The sequence below is a fragment of the Canis lupus genome, chromosome 1 (assembly GCF_003254725.2).
Source record: "Canis lupus dingo isolate Sandy chromosome 1, ASM325472v2, whole genome shotgun sequence".
In the NCBI taxonomy this organism is placed as follows: domain Eukaryota; kingdom Metazoa; phylum Chordata; class Mammalia; order Carnivora; family Canidae; genus Canis; species Canis lupus.
This window is the reverse complement of record NC_064243.1, coordinates 44,012,070-44,033,084: the sequence shown is the minus strand read 5'-3', so window position 1 is coordinate 44,033,084 and position 21,015 is coordinate 44,012,070. Positions and strand designations below refer to the sequence as shown.

At 36.9% G+C, this 21,015-nt stretch overlaps 1 protein-coding gene across 1 annotated transcript in view; it reads right to left on the bottom strand.

The window, feature by feature from the left end:
• OPRM1 (opioid receptor mu 1) overlaps positions 1-21,015 on the bottom strand; it is an 84,124-nt gene that overhangs the window by 15,167 nt on the left and 47,942 nt on the right. The gene's annotated exons all lie outside the window — the stretch shown is intronic.

Genomic DNA, 21,015 nt, shown 5'->3' with positions numbered 1-21,015 from the left:
TAAAAATCATAACTGAAGATACATCATCTGAAAAATAAAAGCATATCTATGCTTACATTGAAACATTTGGGGCTATTATGGTTCATTTTGGGCAACATTTATACTGTAGAAGACTGCTTTGTGCTCTTTCTACACGTATATAGAGGTTTTACTGAAACACAAAGCTATAAAACTTGTTTGCATTCAACCGTGGTTTCTGCAGGTCCTGTTTCTGGTCTAATATATTTTAAAGAACAGTTGCAGCTTTGAATAGATCACTACCTGCTCTACAAAATGCATACTTTTTAGAGGTAATCTCTGTGTATAAAGGGTAATAATGCCAACCAGTTCTTCTGAATGGTAGTGAAGTATGATGCCAAGTAATTCTGATGGTAGAATGATAAAAATGAGTAAACTCCTTACCCCTTATGATTCCACTTGATTCTTAATTCACTTTTTCCAAATAAATAGTAAACCTTCTGCACTGTTTCAGATCTGGGGGTATACTCTATGAACATCTTAATCTATTGTTTTATTTTGTCTTCAAGCAGATTGGGACACTCTTTTGGATGTGAATGGGTCAGAGACTTCGCTAAGTTTCTGAAGGTTGGGAGACAAGGAAGGAGTTCACCCCTTATACCACATGAAGTCAAAGGGCTGTTTTTTCAATGTGTGAGGTCAGGGGTCTGGAGACATTAGAGCTCTAAGCACTGGTTTCCAGATGTGTCAGCTATGAAATACAAACCTGAATCTCTCTCAAAGAGCAGAGAAAGCAGTAATTGTCCCAGTTTCCTCTGTAATTTTATAAAGTTTAGGTAAAATTTCAAGTGCAGATTTAAATGGAATTCTCACTTCACACAAAGTAATAGGAAATGCAAAGTGAGTTGAAAAAGTATATTACTAAATTCGCATTAAATATGTGATGGGAAGAACCCCAGAAAAATTGATCTCTCTTTGAATATATGACCAAGGTCTAGAATCATCTTTTCATATATTTGAGTCAAGGCATGCTTTCAAAGATTGATAGATTCAATTTTATTTTTTTCTGAGCTTTTAAAATTCCTTTAAAATGTGTATGCAGCTATTTAATGTTTGAAAAGTACTTTGTTACAGGATGCACTTTCAGCCCACCCTCAATCCATTTTTCATAATTCTAAAACTCATTGTCAATGGTCCTTACATTTGTAACTCAACTGTCTAGGACACAATAATATTGGGTAAGTTAAACTGAACTTGACTTTTCTGCTGACTCCTTTAAAAAATGCTGAGGCATTACATGACAAGAGCTTGAATATTTGCCATGGACCATAGCACACTAAGCTTTTACCATTTGGTTTTGCTTACAACTTGCAACGTATATACTTACTTGTGGTTTTAGTTTGATCTCAGTGGTGAGCAACAACTGGGTTAGCATTATTTCTAATTAAATTCAACTGACTCTTGGCTGGAGGTCACAAAGCTATATACTCTTTAACTGACTTGTCACTTTAGGCTCTGATGTCCTAATGGCAGTGATCTTAAATAAAATCTGGATGCTATATTCCATCACCATGATCCTGAAGCATCTCCTACCAGGAAAAATACAATGGTTAGACCAAGGCACTGATGAAGGTTTGCATTTGTTCCTATCTCTTCCCCTTCCCCAAGTAAGGTGGCTCACGAGAAAAAAAAATTATGTTGAGAATCTAGGCAAAAATTTTGATGCTTTTGCAATGGCAGTGAGGATTCCTGAAGACACCTATTTCCTACTGGTGGATATTTTTATGAAAAGGATAGTGTTTGTGGCTGTATCTCACAGCCATGGTAGGGGCATGTGTAGAAAAGTTGAGAAGCTAAGGCTACTATTTCTTCCCCTTAGTTTACATCTACAATCTGCTTCCCTGGAATGCCAAACCAGAAGAAATTCTGTCCATAAGGATATGAAGGAGAAATGAGAAGGAAGAATAAAACAGAACATTACATTTTCTTTATACACAGATTTCTTTCTTTCTTTTTTTTTATACACAGATTTCATAAGGATCTTTAGCTCATCTGATTAAGTCAGGGCTGGCACTTCCCTATTTGCCACAGACCAGCAAGACAGATCTAGCAAATTTGTGATGATGGTTTTGAATGAAAAATATGGAAAACATATTTATTATTTACTGTAGAATGTTTTAACTAAGAGCTGGTCATTAGGCAGAAATAATGATTGTTGAGAATCATCCTTAATGAGCAGAAAGTAGCACTACGTCATCTCTTGAGAGAACTATTATTACAGCCCATTAAAGGCAAGAATTTTCCTCCCCCTTGACTTACATGCAGATATTTCATTCTCCTTTATTATGTTTCATTTGAATTATCGTTTTCCTTGTGGAAGCTTTAATAGTGTATATATGCATATATGTATTTATTCACAAATGCATTTATTTAACATTCTAAAACTTTTTAAGGCTCTGGTTTTAGTTACTTTGATCAGAAAAACATTAAAGATGATGTATATCCATTCTGGGACATATATTTGTGAAATAGAGATTATTAGAGGCAAATATAAGACTTCAATATTCAAGATGAAATATCTTGGCTTTTGTTTTTTTCTCATTCAGTGAATACATGTATTGGGTTCACATAATGACAGCCAACTGGATCTGAGATGGTAAATTTAGTTATTCTGATCCAAGACAGCTGTCTTCCTGAAACATTGCCTTTGGATGTCCGGTACATATTTGTGCCTTATTATACTGAAGAATGGATACAAATTTTAATGTTGAATCTACTGGCAGCTTGCAGACTTAGAAAGGGAAGTTGGCACTCTGTTGTCTACTATGTCTTCATAGATAAATATGTACATGACTCATTTAATCAACATGGACAAGAGTTCAATGTGGAGGGCTTTTATGCATGGACCGTCTGACTTGACTGCCTACATAGATCGAGTAAAATGAGTGATTGCCAAATCTTTACCATATTTTATACCATAGAAAACCAGTCAAAGAGGAGACTTATCTTACAGAAATTGCTTAGAAGACCGACATTTTATAAAGGAAATCCTGACATTTAGCAAAGATCAAAAAGACCAACATATTGATGATGACATTATATAAACACAATCTTCAGGAAAATATTCATTGTTAGTATTTCATGTCCAAGTAACTCCACAGGATTGAAAAGAAGATTAACCACTTTTATCTATGGCCATTTGATTCTTTCTGTTTTGAGATTAAGCTTATTGGATTCTTATTTTTAAGAAGGTTTAGCCTGTTCTGAAAATCAACAGCAAAAATCTGTCATTTTATCACATTGATTCAAAAAGCATAAGTACTCTGAGCAGAGTTTAAAAAAAAGATAAAAGAATATGCAAAGGGAGTGTGTAGTATGGAGAAACTACTGCAAAATGAAGTCAGTACATTTTAATGCTTGACTTTCTCCATAGATGAAGTGATGAGCTCAATGATCCACTATTACCTTATATGAATACTTCTACAAAAGAAGAGAATTGCACCGTTAAAACTAGGGAGCAAACAACTGAAAGCCTAAGAATGGACAATCTCCCATTGAGACTCTCGGGAAGTACCTGCAATGCACAAGAATCCACCTTTCTGCAGCTGACACATTGCTGTGTTTCAGATTACCTTTCATGTTAATTTCTTCCCTTGCAATCATGGAGCTAGATAAGAGATGTTATTTTAAAAAGAATACAAAACCAAGAAATGAAGGTGGAAATGATGTCTTACGTGTTATAATTTGAAGATTAACATTAAAAGTAATAACAGAATAAAGTATTTCTTAAAGAAGACTAAGTAAAGTCCTGACTTCCCACACAAGTTCCTTTGATCGGAGGTAGCACTTACTTTACATGTCACCATGCTGAGTTTAACAATTGATGGTTTTCCTCTAATGAGATTATAAATATTTGCTTGGAAAAAAATATTATACATGGAATGGTAATCTTCTATGATGACCTCAATTCACATACCATGGTATGTTTTGGTTCCATTGGGCATCTTCCTCATGCTTATGTACACAAACTGGACTCTTCAGTGTAGTATAATCCTTTCCTTCCCAACTCTTAGTTGAGATGTCCTTCTCATGTGCAGAGTGGAGTGGCCACAGAGGATTGAGTTTGGATGACTCTGGAGCAGATGCTTTCCTAGGAAACTGGAGCTTCCCACATGTTCTGCAGTGACCTGCTTCCATATAGATGGTGGCTTCTGAGCTCAGTGAGGATCTGAATGGCATGAGACCCACTTAGGGCAATGGAGAAGTTTCTGCTTCCAGATTTTCTAGCTGAAAGAAGAAAGAGCAAAGACACTGAGCGTTTCAAATTGGGTTGCAGTCACCTTTATCAGGCATCTTCTGTATGTCAGAACTGTCCTGAGAACCCTCAGTATTCTTTTACCTGCAACCCTCAGAACTTTTTCTAAGTGTCAAGACATTACTTAATCTCTTGGGTCATTATGAATAATCTCTTGGATCATTATGAATATACTATTGCGTTTGTATACAATGAGAATTATACAGTAGTCATCAAAGGGATATTACTGATGGCTTCCTTGAAAAAATACATTTTAATCCAAATCCCTTATCTCCCTCTGTTCTTGACCCTCTTTCTCCTTCTTTCTCCTCAAATTATTCATGGCTTGACAAAAATTTCAAAAGAAAAGTAGTGTCTCTCTTTGCAATACCTTTCATGTTCTTCATTTCTAGGTGAAGACATTTTAATTTTTCACCCAATTCTCAAAATTAATGGATTTTTTCCCTGAAGCAACTGATTTGAAGCACACAGATTTTATCACCTGCACTTCCACTGTAAAGCTAGCATATACTGTAAAGCTAGCTACTTTTTTGAGCAATAACATGTTTGTTCCCACACATAAAAACGTGGCCTGATATTTTCAAATATGGGAGGAAAATTGTAGGAAAGAAACAAGTTTTATAATTAGCAAGTAATAATTGCTGTCATTTTTACTATAGTTTTTGGTGAGAAGGAAAGGAGGTGTTTACAGAGTCAGCGTCAAGGCGTGAGAGGGCTTTTCCCTTAAGTTTATTTTGGTATATTTCACACTTCAGGAAAAGTGCAGGAATGAGAATAGCACAAAGAACATTTGTGTATACTTTACCCAGACTTACCTGTTATCAACATTTTATCCCATTTGTTTTATCATTTGTTTTCTATCCTTTTTTTTCTCTCTTCTACACACAGACACACACACATGATCTCACTGAACCATTTGATAGTCAGTTGACTTTTTATCATTACACATTTCACTATATATTTCATTATATATTTCCTAAAAATAAGGAATAGAAAGATCAGAATCACCATTTGGAGAGGCAGTCTACCATGGCCCTGGGTTTCCAGTGCATCCTTGCTGACTGTGCCAAACTGCAAGGCTTCATGTCCTCAGGCCTGGAACAGTTTCTACAGGGGGTCACATTGGCAATTAGTTAGGCCAAGGTTACCACAGCATCGATTGCTGTGTGAAGTGCCTGTTCCTAGGAAGGTTTGTTTACCGCTTGGCCCCAAAGGGGCTGAGACTTCAGCTCTGGGTTCCTTAACTGTGACACAACCCATTGTGTGTGCAGCCACCATCTGGTCTCATCACACTGCCCTGTGGGATTTGGAGGCAAAAGAGGCACTGCTAAGCTAAAGCTCCTGTTATTCCTGTGCTGTGAGTACCAAACTGTCTGACCTTTGGTCTACTTTTCGCACCTCAAGAGTTGTGGTAAGACAACCTGCTTGCTTGCTCAATCATCTCCTTTGTAGTCTTTGGAGATGGACTCCTTTGGAGTCTGGTTACTTCTTGCCATCTTCTAAGAGGTTCTTCCCAAAGAACCACCACCTGCTGGCACCACTAGCAGGATGTCAAGATAGACAATAACTTTTTGGAAGAGAGAAGGCGGGCTCATGGACTGGGTTTCAGAATATGAAGAAACTCTTTGCGAGCTAGTAGTAAATGTTCTGGCCAAGGTGGTACCAAAAGACAGGGAGTAATTGGTCCACCCCTGTCTTCTTGTTGATGAATGTGACTTAAGTCAATGGATGGGGGCTGAGTAGTGAGGACACAAGTCTAACCAACTGCCCACATGGTACCATGGTGGTTGCTTGCTCTCCTATGGACTAGGAGACTAAGAGAGCACTCTGACCACCACTAGGGAGGAAAGCACAACTTCACCAGCTGTAAGTCAAGACTAGAAACTTCTACATGGCAAATGTCTCCATAATGAACACTAAGATATAGACCCACAGTGAGAGGGAAAAGAAGGATGTCCAGGAGTGCTTTGATCAACAGGCCAAAAAGGTGTTAGCCATGTGGCTGATGAAGGAGTAGGGAGGATACAAAGTGAACAAAGCACTTAATGTCTTCTTACAGGAGATCTCATGCCTGAAGCCAGTGTGCAGATAATTGAACTGGGACAGAATCATGCCACACAATGAAGTTTACTATTGTGTATTTCTGTTTCAATGATCACATTATGACCAAGCAAGGGAGACTTTCTTGAGGCCAATACAATCCCATGAAACTCTATAGAGAAAGCTACTCAAAGGCTGAGGCTGTTTTATACTTCTTCTACACTGAACAGAATGACAGCCTGATTATGATCCCGCATCCAGAGAACAACTGGTTCACTTTACTTTAAGATTACCCCCTTCTCTGCAAAGTGGAACATTCTACTATTTCTTTCTTTCTTTCTTTCTTTCTTTCTTTCTTTCTTTCTTTCTTTCTTTCTTTCTTTCTTTCTTTTTCTTTCTTTCTTTCTTCTTTCTTTCTTTTCTTTTTTTCTTTTCTTTTCTTTCTTTCTTTCTTTCTCTCTTTCTTTCTTTCTTTCTTTCTTTCTTTCTTTCTTTCTTTCTTTCTTCCTTTCTTTCTTCTTTCTTCTTTCTTCCTTTCTTTCTTTTCTTTCTTTCTTTCTTTTTTTCATCCTCCTTTCTTCCTTCTTCTTCTTTTTTTTTTTTTGGAAGACCTTGTGCTGGAAGCTGTGCAGACTTAGGGCCATTAGAGGCCCAGGACAGAGATAGCACTCTCCAAACCAGGCAGTCTCTGCAATCTAAGGCAAAGGTCAGGATGGGAACATCTAATGTCCTTCAAACTGTAAGGCAATGTGAATATGCTTCTTAAAATGGGGGGTCCCAAAGTAGAGGCTGATGGAATAATCACCAAAGAAATGTGGTCCAGATATAAGGCTATGATGGGCCACATGGAGGCAGTTAGTAGCTCATACAAATAAAATTCTGCATGCCTCTCTAGAGCCAGATTTCTTTGTGGAGACCAGTCTCCCACTAATGAGGAACTAGGAAGCCATGTGTCTGCCTTATAGCAAATTGAGTCCTCAGAACCTCTACTGCTTCACCTTGCATTTCTGTATCAAGATTTGAAAACCTTTAAGGATAAGGGACACTGGGATGAGGTAAGGTATTTTTGTTTCCAGGGGAGATCAGAGGCTTTATACCCTAAGAAGGACACAATGGGGGTAGGAGAGAAAGGTAAAGGGGAGAGAATATAATATATATAATTGCATATATTCTGACATAGAATATACGTAGTAATGTGAATATTGTCCCCTGCCATCAGATTCCACATTGTAGTCAGGAACCTACCCTTTACTTTAGCTATCATAGCCAATGAGTTGGAACAAGCCATAGGAGATCAACAAGTCAGGCTAAACTCCCTGATTGTAAATGGATCAACGATTGGGCTTAGACTACATTCTTTTTGATATGATTGAATTAATTTGTTGTGTTTGAATTGATATCAACCCTACGGTGGTACAATTCATGCATACTATAAGAAAAAAGCTGAATGGTTATTGGAAATAAGACCTGTTAGTCTTCTCCGGCACTTACTCAGTTGAATATAGATACTGGGATGCATGGCTGAGGTCAATACTAGAGATTGACCACATCCTGTGGATGGGATTCTGTGGATAATAAGTCTAATCAAATATTGACTGAAATGAATAGAACAGATTTGGTTCTAGCTCCTGTCAGAATATCTAATCCAAATTGCTATGGGTTGGCATATAAAAATTGAGTTCAGCCAAAAATGTGTTGAGCTGACAGGTGAATTACTGGGAAGGACAGTCCTCTAAGCATCCCTACACATTCTTGCTAACTGAACTGTGTTACAAGGCCTATCTTCTGACTCTGAATTCTTCCTAGGGTCACAGTCAATTGAGAACCTTCATTGCCTGACCTCATGAGAACTACAGCATCACCATTTTGTGATTGCTTGCTCCTTGGTGAGAGGATTGGTTTGCTTATTGCTTGCTACAAAACGTGCTGAACCCCTAGCTCTAGGCTTTTCCATTGGTTGCAACCACTATGTGCATAGTGACAATCTGGTCCCATTGTGTTGCACCCTGGGACACAGGGACTGGGAGTCAGGGCTTCTGTGCTGATACTCCTGCAGTTTGTAATGCTATGGGGGACAAATTGTTTTCTCTGGTCCATTGAGTCACAATGTGTATTTTTGGTACCCATGGAGTGGTGCCAAACCTGCTTGCTTTCTTAGAAACCCGTAACTTCCTGCCACTTCCTAAGTCTGGCCTTTTTTCCTGACATGACTACAGTACCATTATAAATTTCAGTAAATTTGACATTTGATATCGATACACTATTTTAATCTACCATCAATTTTCCAATTTTGTCAACAACTTTTGAACTGTTTTTTTTTTTTTTCAGGAAGTCAAATAGCAAATACCTATCTTGAACTGTTTTTTAGCCTATTTTGAACAATAAAGTTTTGAAAAGCTTTTGGATTATTCTAACTGAGGCACTTTTAATCTCTATCCACACAATGATTGGAGTGTGTTGCCTAACCCTGAAGGAAATTTAACAGATTTTTCTTTTTTAACCAATTTCACCATTCTGTGGAAATAAATTGAAGTCTTGAGAGGTGAAGTGACATGCCTGCATATTGGTTGAGGAAAGATAGTTCAATATTCTTATTTTTCTTTTTTTGCAGGCACTTTTTTCTACTTCTGTTTTCTCTTTCTTTTGATGTCATCTGAAGTTGCGATTGAAGCTAGAAACAAAGTTGGGTACTTTTGAAGCTGATCAGAGTTTTAGCCAGCAATAGGCTTCAAACTGTCATTTTTACAGCATCATTAAAACAAAGCCACACAGAAAACTGAGAGCTGATGCCTAATAGGCAAAACTCTCCATTTGCCTCAGTAATATAGAACCATCTCTTTTTCTAAGCTCCTTTGCTTAAATAGACATATTGGGATCTAGAGCATGACAAGGGGTCAAACTTTGGTAGAGGAGAATTCAAGGAAATGTGAAATAGTCTGGTAGTTCAAAGGATTCAGACTCGATGGGCCATATACTTCCGTCTCCTCTAACTGCGTATTTATTTTGTTCAGTATAATACATCTTTTCTCTCACAAAAGGAAGCTTTGGTGGTTACTTTTGTAATTTACTAGAAGTTAGTCCCCAGAGTCTGATTGAAGTGATCAATCAAACCCAGAAAGGAGCCCTAATTTTTTGGCACTTAGAAGATACTGCTGATGTCCTGCTTGGGAAGATCTCCTGCACAGCCACTGGCATAGGATGCCAAGCTCACACCGCTAGTTATCAGCAACCATCACCAAACTCAGGCTCTTTAGCTTCCAGTCTTGCATTCTTTCACAAGAAAGATTATAATTACTCAACTTTTTTGGCATGTATCTCACCGTTGAGCATAGATGATTTTTAAAAAGAAACCTATTTTCCTCAAAACAAAAGAATGTGCCAACTATGAGACTTATTCTTAGCAAAGTGTAGTTTAGATCAGTGGAAACATATTCCAAAGCTACATAGACGTTTCTCCCCCTTGAGGATCATAACCAGAAAGTGGCAAATTTCAAAACAAAGCACAACAAAAGTGAAAACCCAAACAGAACACCTTTGAAACACTGGGCCTGTATTCAGATAAGTTTGAGAACTTCAGCTTAAAAAACAAAATGCAAATATGTATATAAAAGGAAATGTAGCACAAACACACACACACACACACACACACACACACACGTGTAGTAGGACTTTTCAATGCCTTTACAATGTTAATACACAGCATCAATTCCCATGACCAAAATAAGACATGCAACATTTCTAAAGATTTGTCTAAGAGCTATTTTTTTCATATTAACATTTTATTTAGTAGTGTGCTGTAAGATCCTTCTTAGAAAGTCATTAGTTCTGATTCCTTAGACATCAAATCTTAACACCTGAATTCTGGCCATATTCCCTTTTGTAGAGGCAAAATTCTGATGCTTGAACATTCAAGACCTCCAGTGACAAGGGAGTTCTTGTATCTCAAGGCTTAGAAATGTCTTTCTTTGGTTATATTACGATCCCTTTCCTGTAGCTTCCACCTGTTGGCTTTAATTAGTGGAATTGTACTGAATAAGTCCAATTCCCTCTTCACATCCCTTCAGGTATATGAAGAGAACTATTTCATCCTCTCTGAGTCTTCTATTTCTCAGGTAACTATGTGCAGTTACTTCAACGATTTGTCATGTTGAAGAATTTTAACTTCTTTCATCTTCTCAGTTGCTCATCTCTGAACACATTGCAATTTGCTTATTTCATTTCTGAAGAATGTGATGTATTAGAGTAAAGCTAACATTTCTTAGGCTCTAGTCACTAGACTTCTGTGGATATGATTATCTCTAATACAATAGTTGGGATGGCCTATATCTATCTATCTTTCTTTTCTTTTCTTTTCTTTTCTTTTCTTTTCTTTTCTTTTCTTTTCTTTTCTTTTCTTTTCTTTTCTTTCTTTCTTTCTTTCTTTCTTTCTTTCTTCCTTCCTTCCTTCCTTCCTTCCTTCCTTCCTTTCTTTCTTTCTTTCTTTCTTTCTTTCTTTCTTTCTTTCTTTCTTTCTTTCTTTCTTTCTTTCCTGTATCCTATTGTTGATCCATGAAATAAAATCTATGACTTTTTTTTAATATGACTTTTTTTCATTTCTGCTATCACTCACATTCTGTGTGTCTATAGGTAGATTTTTTGACTAAAATTTTTCTCTAGTAACTACTATAGCTATAGTTTTTGCTTATTTTTTCTAGTATATTTGTTTCTTTATCCTATCACTTCAGGTTATTCAGCATTCCTTCATTGATTGGGACTCATAAGATGGGAATCTGTCAAAACTTATAAGCATATCCCATTATACCATTATACCCAGATCATAATTCAACATACTATAGTATTATAACACTCCAAGAACTGGTCAAATCTCTTGCCAAAAAACACTATTGATACAGTGTTTACCTGATTTCTCTGTCTGCTAAGAAAACAAGATTCCTTTTACTATAACAAATTCTTAGAGAGCTTATATTGCCTCCTACAGGTTATTGCTTCCTTTCTAAGTGTCCTCAAAGTATGTTTTAATGATTTGATCTAGGTCCTAAAAACAGTTAATGCAAAGCTAAATATTCAATATGGTCTTTAGTTGCTACAAAGTTACTATTAAAACTGTGACTCTATTTCTTTCCCTCAGTTTTCCAGGAAATGTCTCCCATCCTTCTTTGCTTCTGAGGTTATTATTTACGTTTCATTTACAAGTTCTCTTAATGTTTCACAATATCCAGGAGGCTTGACCTCATTCTGAGTTTCCCAGTACCCTTTAACAATAATGTTTTAGGCTGAAGTTTTTTTTTTTCTCTGAAAGAGAAGCTTGAAATAAAATAATGACTGAAGAATTGTGCTTTCCTCTTATCTTCATTAATATTGAATCTTAATCTTTGCAACTGGTTAGCAGTGCAGAAGGAAGCATTCTTTTGAGAAATCAGTTATCTCATAGGACACCTGGGGTCTAGCTCCTACTTTCGGGGACTATATTAAAGACGTCATAACTAATTTTTTTCATCAATTAAATGTGGTTGTCAGGTTAGATCAGTGGTTCTCAGCATATTCCTTCCCCCCACCACATCCACCCCCATCTTCTCACCCTAGGGGACATTTGGCAATGGCTGGAGACATTTTGGCTGTCACAACTAGGGATGAGTGAGTGCTGCTTGCATCTAGTGGACAGAGGCCAGTGATGCTGTTAAACATTACAATGCACAGTCTACCGCAACAAGAATTAGGTGGTCTAAAATGTCATCAGTGCCAAGGTTGAGAAGCCTTGGCTAGGATCAAACTTATGATTCCTTTCAGCACCATTATTTTATTCCTTTTGAATTTTCTTTACAAGAGCTGTAATTCAGTTTCTTGGGGAAAAGAGAAGGAAGGAGATGAAAAGTGTAAAGCCTCATTGAGTGGCTTAGAATAGTGTTAGCCAATTGCCTGGCAAAGTATGTGGCCTATAATTCATCACATTCAAGTCAAAACTAAGTGCTGCCTACTACAGTTATCATCATTCTCACAGACGTAGCATTTGAAGCTGGAGTTACTTAGGAGCATTTAGTTGGGCAGTGGTAGCATCTGGAAAAATAAATGAGCCACCTAAACTTTTAGGATTTTATATTACATCTTCTATTTTTACATAATTATAAAGTGTTTCCTTACCTGAATTTTTAAATTAAATTTACATAGAGTATAAATAATATAAAATTACCTGACTTTTTCTTTAGTCGTAAAAGTTTTCTTAAACTGTACTTGAAAACCAGATATTTGAAAAGATTCTCACTAACATCTTTTATATTTAGAAAAAAAGCACAAATTTAAAAAGTACATATTTGGCCTATACTCCTCATTTGTAGGATAAGGCAGTTTGGACTGGATGAACTTTAGTGTTTTCTTTCCAGTTCCAATCACCTAAGAATTGTAAATATTTTGCATATGCTTGACATATGTATATGGTAGTCATACTGTAAGCCTCCAAGGTAAACAGCATGGTAAAGTTCTGTGAGTGACATGTATCTCTTCTATTTCCTAAGGGTAGGTCAGAGAAAGCATTTTTTAAGTTGATGTTTTGAATTTGAATGAACTGATATATATTTGGGGATTTTTGAATATAAGGACATTTTGGGTAACATGACAGAGAAGAGGAAAGAACAATAAGAGTGAAATATTCTTGCTAAATTGGTAAACTGTAGGATGGGTTAAATAAGTGTTCATAATGCCAAATATATAATGACTACATTCCCTTCTACATCCCCTATGCACTGCATTTTCTTAAGGGTTTTTTTTTTTTAATACTTTGGTTTTTCTTGAGTAAAATATTCTTATTTCTTAATGCCATTTTCCATAGCCTTTACTTTTTTGCTTTTCTATCAGGTGTCTTGGAGATAAATATTTCATCACTATAAGCAAAAGTTATTAATTTGTTATGCTTGATTTTTTAAAAAGATTTTATTTATTTATTCATGACAGATACAGAGAAAGAAGCAGAGACATAGGCAGGGGGAGAAGCAGGCTCCCTATAGGGAGCCTGATGCAGAACTCAATCTCAAGACCTCGGGATCATGACCTGAGCTGATGGCAGATGCTCAACCACTGAGCCACCCAGGCATCCCCATTTGTTATGCTTTAGGGACTTAAGCATACCACATTAACATTTTGTGATTCTGAATCATCAATGTCTACCTATCTCTTTTGATCTTTATGAAGATTTGACAATATGGGTAGAAAAAATGGGGAAACAATTAGGTAGCTTCACAGAGTTCCTAGATATCTGACATCCCCAGGATTCCTGGTATCTGTATGGAAAACAGAATAGTAGGAAGAATGTGGCTAATTTCAAACACAATATGTACTCTTTATCTCCGTCCGTCCCTTCTTTCCTTTCTTCTTTCCTTATAAATACTATGCTTTATAGATAAATGATATGAATTATTTTCCCCCATAATCATTCTTGGACTGACAGAACTATTATTTTAAAACGCAGTGAAAGTTTCAGCTTATCTTTAATATTTGATAACTATATGGAGCTAATTTTTTATTTGCTTATGTTCCTAATAAGTTCAGTTATTATGGAAAGAAAAAGTAGTTCATTTCCTTTCATTCACAAACAATAAAGCAACAAACATTAAATTAAATTTAAACTTACCTCCCACCCAGGTATGGTTAGTAAAATAATATTTATGGGTATTCATTCCTTCAGCATACATAACTGATAATGCAGAAGATCAAACTCATATGAGGTCTTGAGAACTGGCATTATAATCTTTGGGATCATGAAAACCATTCATGTTTTGAAAAAGTACTATCACAGTTTTTAGCGGCAAAAATGAATCCTGTTAGTAGCTTCTCCTTACCCACTTTCTACTCACTTCAAAGCCAGGAACTCCATTATATAAGAAAGAAATTCCTTAGTGTAGAAGGAGAAGGGCAACAAAAGTTGTGACTCTAGGTTCTTGATTTCTATGCAAATAATTATTAGAAAGGAAAAATTGAGACATGTTCTATTTTAGAAACTTGTAGTTCTCATAATGTCATCCCCAAAATAATTTTTGTCATTTGTAAAATGGTAGTGATATCCAAATATTTATTGCAACCTACCCAAAGATATAGCACTCGAATGACATTCAAAAATTAAATGACCGGTTTGTAATTGGTCATCTTCATTCAGATGATCAGTTTGTTTGGTATGAGGAAAAAAAATACAAAAGCAAAAAAATACTATGTAACTGCATTTCAAATTCATAGAGGTAGAAGGAAGAATAAATGTGTTGTAGAAAGTTAAAAGAGCAAAATATCTACATTTTGTACTTAGCTCCCAGCAATAAATATAGATAACAAATAAACACAACCTGTCTCAAAACACGAAAGCTCAATGTGAGAATTGTTCATGTTAAATAATTAGGAAAATAACAATTCTCCACTTAAGGTTAGCCGAATAAGTAACATCTCATTTAAAGTTACTTTTTAAAAGATGAATGTGTTGCTGTATATTATCAGTTACATCAATTGAAACAACAAGCACAGGAAAATGCTGCTGTAATTATATTAGTTAATCTAATCTTTAAAACTTAACCTCCCTGAAAGATGAGAAAATTCATTCAGGAAGAATGTTAGCTAATTCATGCCTCAGAGTTCACTGTATGGTTCTGATATACATAATAATCTTGTGCTTAAACCCTCTTATGTGCAAGTTGAAAAAACTGAACTCGTATAAGATGAAGAGATTGCTCCATCACATGTTGGACAGGCACAGCATGACAACTACAGCATTCACTCTTCTCCCCATCCTGGTATCCTCTGGCACCACCACCCAACAAGCTGCCTTCTCTAGTAGGATAAATGTGATTTATAAAAATGTTAACTAGGGGGGATCCCTGGGTGTCTCAGTGGTTTAGCGCCTGCCTTTGGCCCAGGACGTGACCCTGGAGTCCCAGGATCTGGTCCCACATCCGGCTCCCTGCTTGGAGCCTGCTTCTCCCTCTGCCTGTGTCTCTGCCTCTTTCTCTGTGTGTCTCTCATGAATAAATAAATAAAATCTTAAAAAAAAAATAAAAATGCTAACTCAGCCTCTCTGACATGAATGAAAAATTTTAACTTGTGGAAAAGCAAATGTTATCATTTTAGTGAGAATCAACACGACTTTAATGATGGCAAAAGATTTTAGTTCAAATAACTCATGGAATGATAAGCAAAATCCTCATTATTAAATTTCTAATTCCTCATGTTATTCATTAATCCATCTAGATGTTTATCTTTATACACAGATATGATATGAATACATATAAACAAGCCTACATAAAGACCTTGTGGAATTTGAATTGTTCATATGTAAATGCTACAATTTAGTTCTAGGAGCTACCATTGGAGAAGAGTGACAACCAACTGGTGGGCAGTAGGGCACATAGATTCAAATTCAATTGGATTTGTTCCTCAGCCACTAATTTTGTAAATATGACCTTGGGCAAGTTAATTCTGTAAACATTGGCTTTCTCAACTGTAGAGATAATAATTCATACCACATATGACTAAATAAGTTATACTGGACACAAACTGGTCAATAAGTGACATTTCTAATAGTCTTAAAGCCAAATATTTTCTGTGAATAATCATATTTTCAGTTAAATAATATTTTATCCTCCCAGATAATGGCCAAGTTATACAAACATGAAATTCTTATTGTTATTTATTAAAGATACTATTCATTTTTAATATAAATATACTCTAGTACTACACATGCATAAAGAGGCACACCAATATTATGCACATGCACATATGTGCATACACACACACTCATAACTGGATCCATTTTCTTTTAAATCCTCTAGTTGAAAGAATATCCATTTTTGTTTTATTCACAAAATATGCATTAATGTGGTCAAGCTCTGTAATTTTGTGAACTATTCTCTTTGGGGCTTTTGTGATGGAATTGAAATGCTTTTCCTTCTCAAATGATCTCTCCACAGATGTTTTATAAAAAAACATCAAGATCTAGTTTTTGAGAGTGATGTGGTTGATTTAAAAAATTAGGCTACTGCTTTTAGTTTAGCTGGGGATAATATAACTTTGTAGTTAATAAAATTGCAAAGCATCTCCTAATTTCTTGACATGGTACTTTGATTAAAATGCTAAGAAAATGCTTTAAAAATGGTAACCACAGGGCTTAGAGCTGGACTTGTCATATCAATGAGAAGAAGTTGGCAGGAGGTACCATAATATTAGTTTTATCAATGCCCTAAAGACTCATTGATAGTTATATTAGAAAATTAAAGCTTTGTCCACCTATAGCTGCATTATTTTGCTAAATATAAGATTCATTTGGTGAAAACATTCTTACCAATCAGCTTGACTAAAATAGTAGTCAGATTAGACAAAACGGTAACTTTTATACATTTGGATAAAGTTACAGCTTTAACCAGTTTTCAATTTCATGTTTTATTCAAAATGCAGATTCTTGGACCCTTCCTTGACCTTGACCCAGTGAACAAGAATTTCTTAGAGGAATTTCTCAAAACTTATAATAAGATTTGAGAACCTCTGGCTGAGACCATGTAATAATATTTGACTATAAAGTGGCATTGTGTAGGAAAGCAAAGGAGAGTTTTGGATTAATACTAGAGGCCCAGGTGTTTTTCGGGGTTCTGCTTCTTATTGATGGTTTGATCTTTTATAACCATTGAGCCTCCCTGAGCATTTATTTGTTTATGTTTACCCGTCAGGGTTGTTACAGGAAGCCAGTGTGATAGTGCACATGAAAGCACTTTTAATCTGTGCTGTGATACAAATGTAAGATAGCATTATTATGACAGTTATGTTTAATACAAACTCTTTAAATAATAATCCAACTGTCTAATAGGGTTGTTTCTTTTCCCATATATGTTAAACATTAAAGGACATAGTCTTGGTATCAAAATAAAAAATGCATTATGGAATGCAAATCAGGGTGGGACATGAAGCAGTGAAGGCAGGTTAGAGTGGTCAGCATCTCAGGTCTGAGCTGATCTGAATTGATCTGAGCAAATGGGGAAAGTGCTCTGAAGCAAGGTGGAGTCCCATGACAACCACTGGCTGCTACATGTACAGCAGATAGAAAATGAATGTCTATGCCTGAGTCTACCTAATAAAACTCTAGAAGTCATAAAGACTATGAGCTGGCCATAAATCAGGCATGGAGTCCTGCAGCTGGAGCAGGAGGCTGAGTCCTAGAATGCACAAAGGAGAGGAGGACATTTTTATTTTATTTTATTTTATTTTATTTTATTTTATTTTATTTTATTTTATTTTATTTTATTTTATTTTATTTTTTATACTTAGCCAGAGCAAGACCTCTTTAGGGCCTGGAATCCAGTTCTTGGCCTGCTCATCAATAGCACTTGCTAAAAATAAAATTAGAAGACCAGCACACATGTAACAATTTTTTTTTTTTTTTGACAGTAGAACTTTTGATCAGAGGACTCAAGAAAAGAAAACGAAGAACCCCTTCCATGAATATTTTCCAGTTACTGAAGAGTGAGCCTGGAATAATGGCAGAGTGTTACGTAAGCATTGAGGTCATCAATTAGTAACATAAGAAAGGGGTCATTCCTACTGTCCTCCATATCTCCTGAAATATCATGAGCCCTTTGATCATTCACTCATTCAATAGATATTTTTAGAGTACTTTTTAATATGTCAGACACTGTTTAGGTAGCTACTGGAAGAAGAAGAAGGAGCAAGGCAGATGTGGTTCACGCCCTCAGGAAGCTATGCTTGTCCAGTGCAGCATCGCCTACTGTAGATAGTTGGCAAAAGGGCCCACAATGATTTCCCTCCCTATATCTACACCCCTTTGCAATATAACTGCAGCTTCTACCATCAAGAGGTAAGGTCTGTTTTCTACTCCTTGAACTTGTGACCACCATGAGGAAAGCAGGGGCTAACATGCTGGAAGATGAGGTTCCATCAGGACCTTGCCATTCTTGCAGAGGTCATCCCAGACCGGCTAGCTGACAGCAGTTCTGGCAGCTGCTGCTGCCCCTGCATTGAGCCCACCTAAGACTGAAGAATCTTCTAGCCCAGACCTGCTCAAACTACTCATATATGGAAGCACAAACTACATAAATTGTTGCTTTAAGCCACTATGTTTTGGAATGATTTGTTACATAGCAAAAGCTGACCAAGTAACCCTTAACTATGTAAATATGATTCAAAATTTATTTTGGGCACAGAATTTTCTCATATGGCTTATCAAATTACCTTAATAACTGCCAACTCTTCATTTTGCGCTGTAGGGACATGGTCTCAGTGTATAGTTGTCAGAATACAGACACCCTGGGAAGGTTTGATATTGGATCTCTGATCTGCAGAATATGAAGTTGACTAGTGCGCTTGAAATGTGACATATAGAATATATTTCTTCGAGAAAATACAAATACACAGGCAGGACATAAACATCTACCACAGCACCAACTCCAAACAAGCAGTTAAAAAGTTCATGCAAATCCAATTAGCCTTGTTTCCCAAAAGAATGGCTCATGGTGTAAAAACAAAAAACATGAAAGAACAAACAAACGAACAAAAAACCCCCAAAACCTGTCAGATTCTGAATTTGTATGATTGATCAACTATGTCCTATAGACACAGCCATAAAGTCTCTGATTTTTCCTTCAAGTAATTTCATTATTTTGATACATTATCAAAACTCTCACCAAAGTCTCCTTCCAGATGTCTGTGGAACGGCCTTGATTCTAACAATGACACATCAGTGGAGATGAGTGAAAGAGATCTTTGATTTATCTTAATTTTCAAATATGTCAGAGTGTCTTTTCCTCTTTTCCTGGCAGTGGCTCTTCTCTGTCCAGCCCTCCCAGCTGGGCATTTTGGGAAAGCAGCCAATTCCAGGGCTAATGTGTTTCTGCTGTTATCTGACACTGACGCTGCTTCATAGAGGCAGCAATGAAGATAAGCCCTAATTGGATGTATTTTTAAAGCAAACCTTTTAGTTACTTAGAACAGAGCTTCCTCAATTAGCTTCCTTTCTCCTCTCTCTGGCTATGCAGGAACCACACTAATGTGAAAATGCTGCATCTGGACGGGAGTCAAGAGCAGGGTCGGGGCAACTGCAGGACAATCATGCTGAACAGGAGAAGCTCTCTGCCAGGCAGGCTGGGAGCTGTGTTTCCCGGAGAGCAGGTGAGGGAAGCACGCTCAGAAGATTCGATGGGACAAGAGGCCCCAGCAGTGGTCCTGGGTAAGGCTACCCACAGCCACACCCCAGCGTGCCCGCAAGAGAGGGAAGGTGGGGCACGCCCCGACTGAGATAGAGTCAATACTTGATAGCGCTCCATCCCTGTGCTTGAACGGAAGTACTTTGTTCCACCGCAAAATGTGTTAACCTTGGTTTAGGATTGAGAGTTTTAAATTGCATTCTGCAATGTATTATCCTCAGGTCGGAGGAAATCTATTTGGATCCCTACCCGTTTTAAGGTACTCACAAGCCTTTGATAGCTGCTGAGGGGGAGAGCTGTTTAGTAGAAGAGGCAGGTTTAGAGGGCTTGATGTGGAAAAAAATACAGAGAAAAGAAGCAGAGTAGAAAAACATTTCTTTCTGGCTTTTACCCAGCCTGAAATGGAATTAGAAGGGACACATGGTAAATTAGTAATTTCCCTTTGGTTGGCAGTGGGTCTGCCATCATTATCTTATACTGTCTAGGGGGCCCAAGTTCCCAAGTTCCTTTCAGCATTAATATCAGCACTGTGAGGATTAGCATCCCGGAGGGATGATCATTTGGGCCTCCTTAGGCTAGGCCTGTGGTCAGTAGGAAAGGGTGAGCCTAGGTGAGCCTGGGGCACGGCAGTGGGGATAGGGGGAAGCAGAGTGAGGCATGGGGAAAAGAAAACTGAGAGCAAGCAGCCGCTCTGTACTGTAAGGCTTTCCCTCTGCCTCCTCTGGTTAGGCTTCCTAGTCACTTTTACGGAGGCATCTGTTCTCACAGTCCTGGCCCCTGACCCTATGAAGTTGATGGCTCTGACTCAAGGATTTCCTTCACGGCAAGTTGGAATTTGAATTCTGTGTTATAAAATTACAGAGGCTGTGATTTTCTGATGTTGGCACTATGATTTGCAAATTTACTTATTTAAATTAATATTAGTAGTGACGTGTATGTTTAATTTACCGTCTAGGTTGGATTCCAAATTTTGCATCATCAGTGGCTTATCAAGGTCATATGAACTTAGAGACAATTTTTTCTCTTTTTGATTCTCATCTGATGATCATACCGTGTATAAATCTTGACTCTTTGGTGCAGGCCACACTCTGTACTCTGTGCATAAGAATATATCTTACAAAAAATCATCACTCCTCACCATATTAATCCTGACTGGTAATGACTGTTCTAAAACTGAGTTAGTTCTAATAATTAAGTAATATGTTTGCTGTTCTCTCTAGAGTTCAGGTATAAAAATTGACAAACCGATGGCTGAACAAGTTAGGCTGGCTTTTTTTTTTTTTTTTTGTCTTTTTTCCTTTGCTATGACAGTGATTTGCTGGAAACATCTGGCACCCATCACCACAGTGAATGAAGTGATGACCCTTTCTGTTTAACCACAGAACCAGAACAGGACTGACTTTTGAGAAGTGACAGGATTATTGGAATGATATGCATGAAACATATAACATTAAAGAAAATGAGAAGAATTTAGCATCACTTCCTCAATGTGCTAACATCATTAATTTTGCATAGAAGCAACAG